We start from the raw sequence: 16023 nt of genomic DNA, 5'->3' as shown, positions 1-16023 counted from the left end.
ATTCATCAAAGCTGGTGTTTCTCTGCTTTACTCTTCTTGCATTGCAGATCACAGAATCATAGAATTGTCAGGGCTGGAAAGGACCTCAGGGATCATCTAGTTCCAACCCCCCTGTCATGGAGAGGGACACCTCGCACTACATCAGGTTGCTCAGAGCCACATCCAGCCTGGCCTTAAAAACCTCCAGGAATGGGGCTTCTACCACCTCCCTGGGCAACCTGTTCCAGCGTCTCACCACCCTCATGGTGAAGAACAACTTCATTTAATCTAAATCTAACATCTAACCTAAATCTCCCCTCCTCTAGCTTGGATCCACTCCCCCTAGTCCTATCACTACCCAACATCCTAAAAAGTCCCTCACCAGTTTTCTTATAGGCCTCGTTCAGATCTTGGAAGACCACAATAAAGTCTCCTTGTGGCCTTCTGCTGCTGTTCCTGACTCAACAGACTCCATAGCTGCAAACACAAATGCAACACCACCCTGCTGTCTGAGTGCACCCACTCAAAGGAAACAACCTCCCCAACCAGCCACACTTCAACTCAATGGCATTTCCAGAAAAACATGGACAAATGTGTTTGTCATGGCAGGACAGTGCCCTCCCTTCTTTCATGAAGATTTCTCCTGGAAAACAACAACATTTTCCCTGTTAATAATTTCCTGTTTTTTCCATACACCAATGCATTAAAACTGTTACTCATTTGGTAAATTACAACTTCTGTAAAATGCCCTGATTTAGTCAGTCATACCTATTATTTTAAAAAAAATTAATGATTATTAAGCTTTATTCATTGAACATTCACTTTCTAATTTGCAGTCATCCTATGCCTTGTCCCCCACTGAGCAAAACACAGAAAATAAAAAATAACTCACCTCTCTACCTACTCATTTCTTAGCTGGCAGTAAAACTTGCTAAGAAAAGAGAGACTGAAATAATAAATGCTTATTGAACCATAGAATCATTTTGTTTGATGTAGTGGGTTGGAAAAGACCTTTCAGACCATCAAGTCCAACCGTTATCTAACGCCACCACATCTGACAATAACCTTAGCATCACATCTCTTTGTGGGGGGCTATGTACCTTAGCACCACATCCCTTTGTCTTCAACACCTCCAGTCAGAGGCTTGAACTAAGAGTCCCCAAAGTCTGGAAAACCCCATGGACAAAATTTGTCACCTCTTGTTTCTCCTTTCCACCAAGAAACCTCTGGTGTGGCAGTGCTTGCTGGGCATTGCTGCAGTATCACGTGAACTTTGAAGAAAAGAGATACAGTTAGAAAAGCTGAGTAACTTTTAAAATATTTTAATAGCTTCTTCTCTTTGAAATTGCAAATTATGTGATTTCATTTAGCTTCCTTCAAGCAAATGGTTCATGGTATGTGGAAGTAGCATGCAAGACCAGACAAATCAAACTATTTACTTACTCAAAACTCATGCTGATGCCTTTCAGAACATAAGCAAAGGCTCCAAACAGCTGCCTGGCTGCCTTAAACCCTTTTCACCTTTCTCTGAAGCAGGCCCTCACACCATAAGTGATTTACCAAAGGCTGCAAAACTAACGAGTTAGTTTGTATGGGAACAAAAGAATCCTCATCTCCTTTCCTTTGTTTTAGCAGTTAGATACTTTGCCTGAACTTTCTGACTCGACAAAAGGTAAATTTGAATGTAACAAATTGCAGCTGTCAAGCAGACTTTGGGACTTGTCCATATGACCATCGACCTACATAATTATTTCATTATTATCGATTTGTTATATACTTCTCTGGAATAAGTATACATTAGCTATTAAAATATTACTCTATCGCTTGGGATTTTCCCCTAAAAGCATCTCAGAGTGTGGATACAGGATAGTAGCCTCAGTGATGCAGAACTCTCTCCTCCCTTAAATGGACTCTTACAGATGTTGAAGAGCAGTAAGCTTCCTCTCAATTTCCCATTAGCACCTCTTCAGGAGTTAAAGTGGTGAGATTAACTATCCCTCCTGAGCACTTGTAGTAATACATGACTGTGACTTTCTGACGCCATGTGCCATGAGAGGGACACAGTTTGAGCTCAGCAGAACCATATCCCAGTACGTCTTAACAGAGCTCTAGACCTTCAATAGGTACTGAAAGCACAGTGGGAGAAAGATTGAGAGCAGTGCTGACAGCCAGCAAGGCTGTTGTTTGAACTTCACCCTTTGGAAGTCGCTTTTTTTTCCCAAACTAAGCAAGCTCTTTCTTCAGGAATTTTTCTGTCCTTTTTCTTAAATCCTGATTGATTTTGTTCTCTCATCCTCATCCCCCCCAGTCCAAAACCATTCCAGATAAGATTAACACTGCAAGAGAAGTGGACCACAGATGGAATAATATAGACATTAATCTACCTGAAAACATCAGAGCATAGGAAAATATCTTTGATGATACTTGTGGGGGTTTTGTGTCTGTTCCTCACCCTCTAACCTATTTCTAAAATGTATGATTTTTAAACTCTCTGCTGCTTCTATGTTGCACTGAGTGCTGCAGAAATACTCTAACTCTCTCCAGCACTGTTACCTGAGCCCTCACACATCTTCTCAAGCTTCCACATACTTTGGTAGGAAACTAAGTAGTGTATCTGAGAAGATTAAGCTTCACCTACCTACTGGGCCTCAACAACTATGGGACCAGAATCCTTGAGCATACTGTGGAGTCAGTTTTCCACAGTTTCATTAATATCCTAAAGAATAAACTGCTGCATATGGGCCTCATGGTTACAACAAATCAAAGGAGTATGTGTATGAAATGTAAGATCATTGTGATTTTCAAGATTCATCTGCCTGGGACATTCAATCATAAATTATTGCATCTGTAAAAAGAGAATTACTAAGAAGATAACTTTAACATGGTTGTCATAAATAAGAAATCTTAACAATGAAGTGGAAATCAAGAGTGGTCAGGCATTGGAAGAGCTGCCCAGGGAGGTGGTTGAGTCACCAACCCTGGATGTGTTTAAAGGTGATTTGGATGTGGTGCTTGGGGATATAGTTTAAGGGTGAACTTTATAGAGTAGGGTTATTGGTTGAACTTGGTGATCCTGGGGGTCTTTTCCAACCTGAATGTTTCTGTCCTAGTTGGACACTAGTAGCTCAGAGGAAGAACTGACCAGCTTTTGAGTGAATATTGCTCTGTCAAGCAAGACTCCTCCCTCTGCCCTGTAAAGGAGGGCAGGAATTATTGTTAAGGTTAAGGTCAGGGTTAGATGCAAAAGATTCCTTCCTAGGTAGCTTTTCCTGTTACAAGCATGTCCTTTAGCATCTCCCATGCCAAAGCCACCTCAGCTGGCTGACTGGCAAGGAGAGATGCTTGTAGAAGGTCTTAGGAGACATATTTCTCCTTAGCCTTGTGACGTAAGCCTTTGAAAGCATTCTCAGACACACAATTCATTTGTTTGCACTTTTTATAATTGGAACTCATCCTGTATCTCTCATATTGAGAAGCTTCTTACAGTACAAAGGGAAAGGGAGACAACATGAGGTCTGAGTGCCTAAGAGTGCTGACATGAAAACAATCCCATAAAAATGTTCATCTTCCCTTACCCACAGGATTGTGTGAGAGCTATCCTCATTAAATTCTGAAACAGCTCTGGATATTCAAAATGACCTATTTGTCTTTTTTTTTTAAAAAAAAAAAAGTTCATTCTTTCTTATTTCTGCTAATTGAGATGTGAATGCTGTACAGGGGCAGAATCCACTGTAATCATTTCAAGAGGGGCATGAAGCAGTTGTCACCTTACGATGACACTTCCTCACTGTGAACCTGTACTTGGGCTTTCAAATCCTTATGTTTGAGAGGAAAGGCATTGCATGCCATTCTCTCTTCCCCACATGCTGAAAACCTGCCCTGCTAATGTCTGTCAACACTACTTTTTTTGATTTTATATCCAACCCAGAGTTTTACTGATTATGTTCTAGACAACATACAACTGTGGAAAACTATGATATTATATATGGCCACATGGTGGGTTGAAAATTCCCCCTTCCCCCCATTAAATTTGCCAGACCACCTCAGTTGGAAGCAAATGAAAGCTGTATTTAAAGGCTAAGCTACAATCTACAATGGAATACAGTCAATATATACAAAATATATAGGATTTACAATATTTACAGGTATTTACAATTAATAAACAGCATGAGGGAAGGGAAGGGGAGGAGAGGGGAGGGGAGGAGAGGGAGAGACCTTCAAGATCATAGAGTCCAACCTATCATCCAACACCATCTAATCAACTAAACCATGGCACCAAGCACCCCATCAAGTCTCCTCCTAAACACCCCCAATACAGCAATATATACAAAACCAGAATCGGCAAAAGAGTAAGCCCCACCACATCGCAAAACAGCTCCCAGCCAGCAAAAAGCTCCCTGTCGTGCAGCAAAAGTGAAAGAAGGAATTCCCCAGCAGTTCCTGCCCCTTAAATAGAGGGCAGGCAGGAAGAGATGGGAACAACATGATCTGGTGCCACCCCCTGGGTTGGGTTTTCTGTCTGCTGGGATTGAATTTCACCTTAGAGACCAGCAGTTAACTCTTAACATACAACAAATCTAAATGTATACTAATCAAAATACAGCATTTAGCAGCCACAGCAAAGCAGAGAGCTAGCATGAAGTGAAAAAGGGACAGGTAGCCAGAAGAGCACTGGCGTGAACACCAATCAACAGCCACTAGCAAGAGCAGACAGACTTGCTAGCATCAGGTGCACTAGTTAATGGCTAAGTGGTTTTATTAGCAAACCATTGTTTAGTAGCACTGTCATGCACTGCATCAAACACAGTGCCATATTTTGAAGAAAATATATAATTCAAACTGACTGTCAAAGGGAATGGGGTAGGTCTCTGCTACACCAAATGTTCTTTTGTAACACTGACATGTAAAGCAGAAGAGATTAAATGTTTTAGACTTTACTATTATTATTTCCATCTGTCAAGGAGTAATATTTTCTCCTGAGCTACTGGAAAGTACTGCTGAAATTAAAGTCTTGCAGAGGATTGTTAGTCACTCAAGTTAAATGCTTTTTTTTTTCCTCCAGGAAAGTACTTGCAGCTTGCTTGATGATAAATCACATCCAAGTTATTTCCTGTAACAAAAAGGTAATACAGTTTGGAAAAAAAAATGACTAGATAGTGATTTGAGAGGATATAATTCAAAGAGACAACACTTTAGAGTATGCAAGCTATTCTGTATATTTTGTACTTGTCTGTATACCTTCCTTAGGAGCACTGGAACTTCATGTTCCAATTCCAGTGGAACAAAACTGGGCTTTTCCTTCCCTTTTGTCATAAAACGATAAGGAGAGAGTGATCCAACTTAATTCTTCCCGCTTTCCACATTGCATGTGTGTCAGGCTTTTCATCATGTACCAGCTCATAGTGTAAATCAGTTATTAGCACTCCAGTCTTGGCTGCTGCAGGGTGAACAGCATTTTGAATGCATTTTTTTAAAGCTGAAAACTCATTTTAACTGTTCTTTTCTGAGAGGAAAAGAAAAGGAATAATTATGACTTAATGAAAAAGCTGTAAAACACCCCTATTTAATGACTCAAGAGAGAGACTGACTCTGAATACATTTATTGACTCAATAGAATCATAGAATCACAGAATCAACCAGGTTGGAAAAGACCTCAGAGATCATCAAGTCCAACCTATTACTTAATACCTAACACCTCATGACAGCTAAACCATGGCTTCAAGTGCCAAGTCTAATCCTTTTTTGAACACCTCCAGGGATGGGGATTCCACCACCTCCCTGGGCAGCATATTCCAATGGCCAATATCTCTCTGTGAAGAACTTTCTCTTCACCTCAAGCCTAAACTTCCCCTGGCACAGCTTGAGACTGTGTTCTCTTGTTCTGATGCTGGTTGCCTGGGAGAAGAGATCAATCCCCACCTGTCTACAGCTTCCTTTCAGGTAGTTGTGGAGAGCAGTGAGGTCTCCACTGAGCCTTCTCTTCTCCAGGCTAAACCCAAATTCACTCAGCTTCTCTTCATAGGGCTTGTGCTCAAGACATCTCACCAGCCTTGTTGCCCTTCTCTGGATGCATTCAAGTGCCTCAATGTCCTTCTTAAAGTTTTATCAGTATTTCCTGCTTTTCTTTGACTTTTTTTTTTTTTCATTCAAAACCTGAATCAAGTGTCTGTGGAATGCCTGCAGAGAAGCCTCTTCAATAGCTAAACAGCAAAGATGGGTGACTTTTTAAACAGCTTGCACTGTTGTCATGTGGAGAACTGGAAACCAACATTTCCACCGTGCCATTTGGGCCACGCCATGAAAAGCAGATTCATTAACTGGACACGTTTTAAAAGGAATACCCTGCCCTGTTTGTGATGATAATTAGTTTTGAATGCAGCCTATTTTTTTGTTTGTTGAAAAGAAGAAAAAAAAATAATGGTGGAGACAAAATGTGGTTTTTTAGATACCTAAACTCTGTGCTTTACACTCTTCTCCCAGGCAACCAGCACCAGAACAAGAGGACACAGTCTCAAGCTGCACCAGGGGAGGTTTAGACTGGGTGTTAGGAAGAAATTCTTCATAGAGAGAGTGATTGCCCATTGGAATGGGCTGCCCAGAGAGGTGGTGGAGTCGCCATCACTGGAGGTGTGTAGGAAGAGACTGGATGGGGTGCTTGGTGCCATGGTTGAGTTGATTAGATGGTGTTGGGTGATGGGTTGGACACAGTATCACAGTATAACTAAGGTTGGAAGAGACCTCGAGGATCATAAAGTCCAACCTATCAACACAGACCTCATGACTAAACCATAGCACCAAGTGCCACATCCAATCTCCTCTTGAACACCTCCAGGGACCGTGACTCCACCTCCCTGGGCAGCCCATTCCAATGACGAATGACTCTCTCAGTGAAGAACTTTCTCCTCACCTTGAGTCTAAACCTCCCCTGGTGCAGCTTGAGACTGTGTCCCCTTGTTCTGGTGCTGGTTGCCTGGGAGAAGAGACCAACCCCTTCCTGGCTACAACCACCCCTCAGGTAGTTGTAGAGGGCAATGAGGTCTCCCCTAAGCCTCCTCTTCTCCAGGCTAAACAACCCCAGCTCCCTCAGCCTCTCCTCATAGGGCTTGTGTTCAAGGCCTCTCCCCAGCCTTGTTGCCCTTCTCTGGACACATTCAAGTGTCTCAATGTCCTTCTTAAACTGAGGGTCCCAGAACTGGACACAGTACTCAAGGTGTGGCCTAACCAATGCAGAGTTCAGGGGCACAGTGACTTCCCTGCTCCTGCTGGCCACACTATTCTTAATGCAGGCCAGGGTGCCATTTGCCTTCTTGGCCACCTGGGCACACTGCTGGCTCATGTTTAGGCAGCTGTCGGTCAGTACCCCCAGGTCCCTCTCTGTTTGGGAGCTCTCCAGCCACTCTGACCCCAGCCTGTAGCTCTGCATGGGGTTGCCATGGCCAAAGTGCAGCACCCGGCACTTGGACTTGTTGAATGCCATCCCATTGGATTCTGCCCATCTGTCCAGCCGGACGAGGTCCCTCTGCAGAGCCTTTCTACCCTCTAACTGACTAACACGATGATCTTAAAGTTCTCCTCCAACCTGGTTAATTCTAATCTAATCTAATCTATTCTATTCTTTTCTATTCTATTCTATGCTATTCTGTGTTATGCTATGATATGCTATTCTGTGCTATGCTATTCTATGCTATGCTATTCTATTCTATGCTATGCTATTCTTCTACATGAAGTCATATGGATGTCAATGGCAAGACAGAAGACCTTTCACACCATTCTCAAGTGAAGGTTTATGCTTTTTGAGCATGGTGTTTCCCAGACATCAGCAGGAAAAACTCCTGTTAGCACTAATAAAAAATTTCAAATTTAAGGAGCGACTAAAAATGATTATAAACTTCCTCAATTACAAAGGACCAATGAGGACTCTGCATTATTAGATTTCTTCTCATTGACTTGGAAATTAGTTGTTTGTTTGTTTGTTTTCTTGAATAAGAATGAGAGGAAGATAAGAAAGTGAGGAAAAATATGGGCTCCCTTTAAAGTTTCTGACTGTGAGGCAACTCTGATTCACAGACTTTGCTGACACAAATGAAAGCTGGGATGGAAATAAATCTCAGCTTGTAAGATTTTTCCCTGACCTATGTCTTGAGTATATGTCTCTTCCATGAGAATCACAGAATCACCAAGGTTGGAAGAGACCTCAAAGATCATCAAGTCCAGCCCATCACCACAGACCTCATGACTAAACCATAGCACCAAGTGCCACATCCAATCTCTTCTTGAACACCTCCAGGGACCGTGACTCCACCTCCCTGGGCAGCACATTCCAACCGCTAACAACTCTCTCAGTGAAGAACTTTCTCTGCACCTTGAGCCTAAAGTTCCCCTGGTGCAGCTTGAGTCTGTGTCCTCAAGCTTAAAGACTATCTATGCTCTAAGAAAATATTGTGTGCATTGCGTTGCTTGTAGTTTGATAGATGCCAGTGAGACAAGTCAGGCCAAATTTTTCCTGTATCTGTTGTTTAGCTTTCATGCCAGTACCTATGCTGCTCTGCTCAGCCAAGTGTCACTGACAGTCAAGAAATTAATGTCTTCATAAAACTGATGTCTTTCATAAGACAAGCATACACATGTCTCTCTGCCTGCTCTGTTCTTAAGTCTACAAAGACTTTGATAATAGATATTTGTGAAGGAAGTTGTCAATACCAAATAATTTTCTATCTTCTCCAAGAACCTTGTCACTATGATGCATTAAATTAGTACAATATCAAAACAACACCAAGAGGATTAATTTAAATGTAAATGCATATATATAAAATCTTTAATGTTACTGTAGAAAGGAAATGTTATAAATACATTTAAAAATCTCATTTGGACCAGGAAACTACAAGAATTACTAAGTGTCCTTTAAACAGCCTTGTCCTTTCAGTGTAAACAACAGGCAAGGTGGCTTCTGGTTATAAATTAGAGCTGATCCTTAGAAATTTAAAATCTACTTGACTGCTGGGAATAGAAATCAGCTGAAAACCTCTAGGATCTGTAACAGCACAGAAATGAAACAGCAGAAGTTTTAACCAAGAGCAAAGAACACAGGAAGCCCAGTTCCCTCAGCTTCCCATTGACCATGTGCCCAAGGTTCCAGCCAACCTCCATTCACAGTCCTTCCAGGATGGAGTGCCTACAACTGGATGTCGTAAACAAAGTACAGCTTCACTGCTGTTATCACAGTACATTATTGGTTGGAAGGGACCTCCAGAGATCACCAGGTCCAACCCCGCCTGCCAAAGCAGGATCACTCAAGGTAGCCCACACACAAATGCATCCAGTTAGGTTTTGAAAGTCTCCAGAGAAGGAGACTCCACAACCTCTCTGGGCAGCCTGCTCCAGGGCTCCGTCACCCTCACTGTAAAGAGGTTTCTCCTCATGTTGAGGTGAAATCTTCTGTGTTCAAGCTTGAACCCGTTGTTCCTTGGCTTATTACTGTGCACCACCAAAAAGAGCTTGGCCCCCTCCACTTGACACTCACCCCTCAGATATTTATAGACATTGATGAGATCTCAAGTTTTCCCTTCTCGAGAATAAACAGCCCCAGGGATCTCAGTCTCTCCTAATAAGGGAGCTGCTCAAGTTCTCTAATCATCCTCATGACCCTCCACTGGAGCCTTTACAGCAGATCCTTGTCTCTCCCAAACTGGGGAGTGAAAAAAAAAGACATAATTTCTTCTAGGTCTGCTAGCTGTGATGCTTGTAGATCAGTCAGAATGTAGCTTTTGTTACTTAATCTTTTGGCTCATATTCACAGAAACATTGAATTGTTATGGTTGGAAGGGACCTCAAGGATGGTATAGTTGCAACTACCTTGCCATGGGCAGGGACACCTCACACTACATCAGGTTGCCCAGAGCCACATCCAACCTGGCATTCTAGCCTGTATCAGGAACAGTGTGGCCAGGAGGAGCAGGGAGACCATTCTGCCCCTGTACTCAGCACTGGTTGGGCCACACCTTGAGTACTGTGCTCAGTTCTGGGCCCCTCAGTTTAGGAAAGAAGGACAACAAAGCTGGTGAGGGGTTTGGAGCACAAGCCTTGTGAGAAGAGGCTGAGGGAGCTGGGGTTGCTTAGCCTGGAGAAGAGGAGGCTTATTGCTCTCTACAACTACCTGAAGGGAGGTTGTAGCCAGGTGGGGGCTGCTCTCTTCTCCCAGGCAACCAGTAGCAGAACAAGAGGACACAGTCTCAAGCTGCACCAGGGGAGGTTTAGGCTGGATGTTAGGAAGAAGTTCTTCATACAAAGAGTGATTGGCCATTGGAATGGGTTGCCTAGCGAGGTGGTGGTGTCACCATCACTGGAGGTGTTTAGGAAGAGACTGGATGGGGTGCTTGGTGCCATGGTTTAGTTGATTAGATAGTGTTGGATGATAGGTTGGACTCGATGATCTCAAAGGTCTTTTCCAATCTGGTCTATTCTAGTCTAGTCTAGTCTAGTCTATTCTAAACTTGTGGCTTCTCTCATAGCTTGCAGTGTGTAGGCTCATGGCTTTATCCCAGGCTCCAGACTAGGCACTTGAGGCGATGCAACTCAAAGCAACTTCAAGCCGGACAGGTCCAAGCAGGTTCAGGCAAGGCAAGGCTTGAGCAAGGCAAAGGCAACTAGAAATCAATGTGTGTATGTGTCTTGCCCAAGATTCGATTGGGCCAATCGAGCAATTGATGCCAGCACATAGTTATCCAAAGAGAAGGGGTTCTGCCAGGCTGTGGCCATAAAAGGCAGAAACATAGACCTGGTCAGGCAGGAGCGGTACACGTGCCCTTACCCCAGATACAGGGTTGTTTACCAGACATGCATGGTCCTGTCCCCTTTGTTCCTTTTCCCGTGTTACCCTGACTTCTGCAGGGGGGAGGAGGGAGAGTGAGACCATGTCTAGACACTTTCAAGCCTTGTGGGACAGTAAAAGACATTGTTACAAGAAAGAAAATAAAAAAAGAAGAAAAAAAAAGTTTGAAAACCAGGGAGAATCCAAATCAACAGGGAAAAACATTACTAAGCACAGTTGCAACTGTAAGGCCAAAGCTCACTTTTATGTTTTATTGAATATATTCTGGTTTGTGCTGAAGTCACTCACTCGTCCATTGTGTGAACTACACATTGTATTTGAAATAACAAACCCATTAATCATAGATGAAAAGTTAGCAGCAGATTTAAAATACCTACCAGATATGATGATGAACTCAGGGTGTCCTCTGACAGGCTTATACTGTTCTAAGACATTTTTCAAATGTCATGAAGACCAAATACAATAGGTTCAGGACTGGTTCATGATTAAAAACCAATATTTAAAGCTCATTCTTTTTTCCTTATGACATGTAACCCATTCTTTTTTCAACCTCAATCTTTAATAGACTTTGAAAGTTTTAGACCTATGGCCAACTCTTGCTAAGTAATTAATCTGAATAAGATGTGGCATCTAAAACTAGAGATAAAGAGTAAATAATTTGTAAAGTAAAAAATATGATCAAAGTTATAGAAAAAGCCTGGCAATCATAATGGTCATTCCCAGACTTGTGTTTTGTCAATGTCCAAACCTGGAGCAATGATGTGCCCTTATCTTAACCGTATCATAGAGGTATTCATTCAATACTTAGCTCTTCTGTGCTGACAAGGATTAAGAGCTCTGTACACTTCCATTTTTAAGTATAGTTTCATAGTTTCATAGTTTCATAGTTTCATTCAGGGTTGGAAGGGACCACAAGGATCATCTAGTTCCAACCCATGTCAGCAGACTTCAGTCTGTCTCTGCTGGCAGTAGGCTATTAAACAGGATTTTGAGGACCCAGTAGTTAAAGACAATTATTCATCTTGGTCTTCTAGGCATCTAGCTGAAAGGAAATCACAGAATCACAGAATTAACCAGGTTGGAAAAGACCTTTGAGATCATCGAGTCCAACCTATTACCCAACACCATCTAATCAACTAAACCGTGGCATTAAGTGCCTCATCCAGCCTTATTTTAAACACTTCCAGGACAGTGAAAGAAAGTAAAACCAAACGCCACGAAAATGTTACGGCACATATTCAGAAAACATGGATCCATGCAATACATTTCTTTTCTTCACTGTTTGCATCAGGTCCAATGGTTTTGCAATTCCTGTCTCCTAAACTCATTGTTTCCACACTGTTATCCTGGCTCCATGCTTCTGTCCCGACAAAGAGCTGGAAACTGATGTTTCTCTGTCATAAATATCCTCCACTATTTCAGTAATGACTTCAAAAAGAAGGTGTGGAAATGGTGAGGAAATGGAAATTACCTGCACAGAGCAACAGTCACCTCTCCCATTCTAAAAGAAAACTTTAGATTTCACTTCCATTTTCCTTTGATAGAGTGTCATCATTTTCTTTCATACCGCTGTAATTCCTCCACGCTTGCTTGTTTAATCTTTTCTTTTTCCTATTTCAAACTTCTCCCAGCTATTTTGTTTGTGGGGTTTTTTTCCAATCTCTATGTTTCTTCCAGAGATGAAGTAGTACAAGACATTTCTGACTTTGCTTTAGAATCAGTTTTGCTGACTTTTCACTTTGAAACATGGTTAAGCCTTGATCTGAATTCTTAACTTCTTTCTGTATCAACAACATATTAAATTGTTCTGATGCTTTAGCTCTGTCTTTTCTCCTTTGAGTATCAAACTTGCAATGAAGTGTTTGTTTGGCTTGCTGAACTTTGTCAAAATTTACTGTCTGTTTTGTATATATATTGCAGCAGTAGTACAAGAATGTATAGGACACATTGCTATGCATCAAGAATAGTGTGGCAAGCAGGAGCAGGGAGATCATTCTGCCCCTATACTCAGCATTGCTTAGGCCACATCTTGAGTACTGTGTCCAGTTCTGGGCCCATCAGTTTAAGAAGGATATTGAGACACTTGTACATGTCCAGAGAAGGGCAACGAGGCTGGGGAAATGCCTTACAAGGCAAGCCCTACGAGGAAAGGCTGAGGGAGCTGGGGTTGTTTAGCCTGGAAAACAGAAGGCTCAGGGTAGACCTTATTGCCATCTACAACTACCCGAAGGGAGGTTGTAGCCAGGTGGGGGCTGGTCTCTTCTCCCAGGCAACCAGTACCAGAACAAGAGGACACAGTCTCGAGCTGCACCAGGGGAAGTTTAGGCTTGAGGTGAGGAGAAAGTTCTTCCCTGGGAGAGTTTTAGGCATTGGAATGTGCTGCCCAGGGAGGTGGTGGAGTCAGCATCCCTGGAGGTGTTCAAGAGGGGACCGGACATGGCACTTGGTGCCATGGTTTAGTCATGGGGTCTGTGGTTATGGGTTGGACTTGGTGATCTTTGAGGTCTTTTCCAACCTTGGTGATTCTGTGATTCTGTGATATTTGTATTTTATTGGAAAATATTTGAGATACAGATATTGTGAAATAAGATTTAGAGGTGCATTTCCAATGTAATGAGGACAATATTGAGGGAGTCCTGTGTTCTATTTTAGCCACCCATATAGAAAAATAACCTCATGTTGTAACAGCTACACAGAGTAGATACCGGGAAAATTCAAGAAATAGACAACCTTTTGTATCAAAGGACTGAAAAAAAACCTGTACTGTGCAGTCTAGTAAAAATAAGGCAATAGAGAACATTATTGCTCTCTACAAATGTAGCTGGTGGAGTAGATAAACATCAGGGGAAAGAAGAAAGGTTGAGTAAGCTGAAAAACAGTGCTGACTTGAGAACCAACAAGCATAACTATGTATGAATAAATTTAGGCTGCAAGCATGTGTCACAGCCTCCAGCATCTTCCAGCTTGTAGTTTATCTGGCTGAGCCCAAGGACACCCCTGTGCCAGCAAAAGTGTTCTGAAGAGTGCTGTGAGCAGAACCTACTCTTTTCTCCTCTGGGAACTGCTTGTAAGATGAGGCTTTCATGCTGGTGCCTGACAGCTACATAGCAGAAGTGCTGTGTCTTTGAAGCATCTTACGCATCACCACTCTGCAAATATCCCTGCAGATCCTCCCAGTCAGTCACCAGGGGATGGAAGGAAACATTTTCACACTGAGGATTATGTTGAAGAATAGAATAGAATAGAATAGAATAGAATAGAATAGAATAGAATAGAATAGAATAGAATAGAATAGACCAGACCAGGTTGGAAGAGACCTTCAAGATCATCATGTCCAACCTATCAACCAATCCAACCCACCTAATCAATTAAACCATAGCACCAAGCACCCCATCAAGTCTCCTCCTGAACACCTCCAATGATGGTGACTCCACCACCTCCCCAGGCAGCCCATTCCAATGGCCAATCACTCTTTCTGTGAAGAACTTCTTCCTAACATCCAGCTTAAACCTCCCCTGGCACCCTTCAGTGTCAGCAGCAGGAGGAGTCCCAGTGGCCTGGCAGGTTTTGTGCAGCCACTTGTTCCTGCAACAGCTAACAGTGTGATGAAAAACACCATAATCAATGGCTGCTGACACATCTTCCCAAGAAATCGGCAGGGACCCATGAAGAAAAGCTGGTCTCAGAAGGGAGCCCTGCCAGCAGGTCAGCAATGGCTTGGTGTGCTTGTTTAACTTCTTCTGCAACCAATAGAATAGTTCTCAAATTTCCTATACTCATTTTTCGTGGTTGTCTATACCTTCTACAAAAGCAGAATGATTAACACAGCAAGAATTGAGTCTTCTCAATTGCCTAATTCCTGACTTCAATTAATCAAGAGTAAGCAGTTGCAGCTCTTCTAGGGAACCATCCTCAAACACAGGATAGCAGAAACTCAACATCTACAGCCTTCTTGCTTCCAAACTTACAAACAATTTTCTTTCTTTTTGTATATCCTTGCAACAGGCTTCCAGCAGATTAGAGAAATAGGTCTAGTCTTCAGCAATGGCAATGGTATACAGATTGTTTTTATCTGTGTCTTGCATTTTGTGCTGAGAAGAGCATAGTTTCCGTTAGAGGTGAATATAGTTGATTCAGACCCCATACACTAGTCCAAAGCCTTATCATAGGATCATGGGATGTTAGGGGTTGGAAGGCACCTTCAAAGATCATTGGGTCCTACCCCCCTGCCAGAGCAGGACCACAGAAATCTAGCACAGATCACACAGGAACACATCCAGACAGGGACTGAAATTCTCCAGAGAAGGAGACTCCACAACCTCTTTGGGCAGCCTGTTCCTGTGCTCTGTGTCCCTCACAGTGAAGAAGTTCCTCCTCATGTTGAGGTGGTACCTTCTGTGCTGTAGTTTATATCCATTACCCCTTGTCCTATCACAGGGTGCAACTGAGCAGAGCCTGTCCCCTCCCTCTTGATACTCAGCCTCAGATGTTTATAAACATTTATTAAATCCCCTCTCAGCCTTCTCTTCTCCAGACTGAAAAGCCTATGAGCCTCTCTCAGCCTCTCTTCACAGGGCACATGCTCCAGTCCCTTAGTCATCCTGGCAGCTCTCCGTTGGACTCTCTCCAGCAGATCCTTGTACCTTTAGAACTGTGGAGCCCAGAATTGGACACAATATTCCAGGTGAAGTCTCGTCAGGGCAGAGTAGAGGAGTAAAACCTCCCTGGATCTGCTGGACACACTTCTCTGAATGCACCCCAGGATCCCATTGACCCTTTTGGCCACAAGGGCACATTGCTGTCCCATGCAGAACTTGTTGTCCACCAGGACTCCCAGGTCCTTCTCCACGAGGCTGCTCTCCAGCAGTTCACCTCCTGCTCTCCAACAAATCACCTCTTACTCTTGGTATTGCACTTTGAGAAGAAATCAATTCATCCTGTTTGTATGTTCACCCTCTTTTCATTACATCCAAATAATTTTTCCAAATATCATCCTGTCACAGCTGCTGATACTGTCACAAATCAAGTCACAACACGGCATGTGAAGTTGACTGACAACAGGACCAGCTTCAGGTTTGCAACTGTGAGAGGTGGCAACAAATATTTGGAAACTAACATGGGACTACAAAAGGGAAACCCCTTGTTTTCAACCCTGTTTTTCAATGTATACAGTCATTAAGGCAGGGATGCACTTACTTTAGTTTCAGTACTGTATT

This window comes from Melanerpes formicivorus, unplaced genomic scaffold, assembly GCF_026170545.1.
Source record: "Melanerpes formicivorus ecotype bairdi unplaced genomic scaffold, bMelFor1.0.p_v2 SCAF_11, whole genome shotgun sequence".
Classification (NCBI taxonomy): Eukaryota; Metazoa; Chordata; class Aves; order Piciformes; family Picidae; genus Melanerpes; species Melanerpes formicivorus.
Note: the sequence above shows the minus strand (reverse complement) of the source record.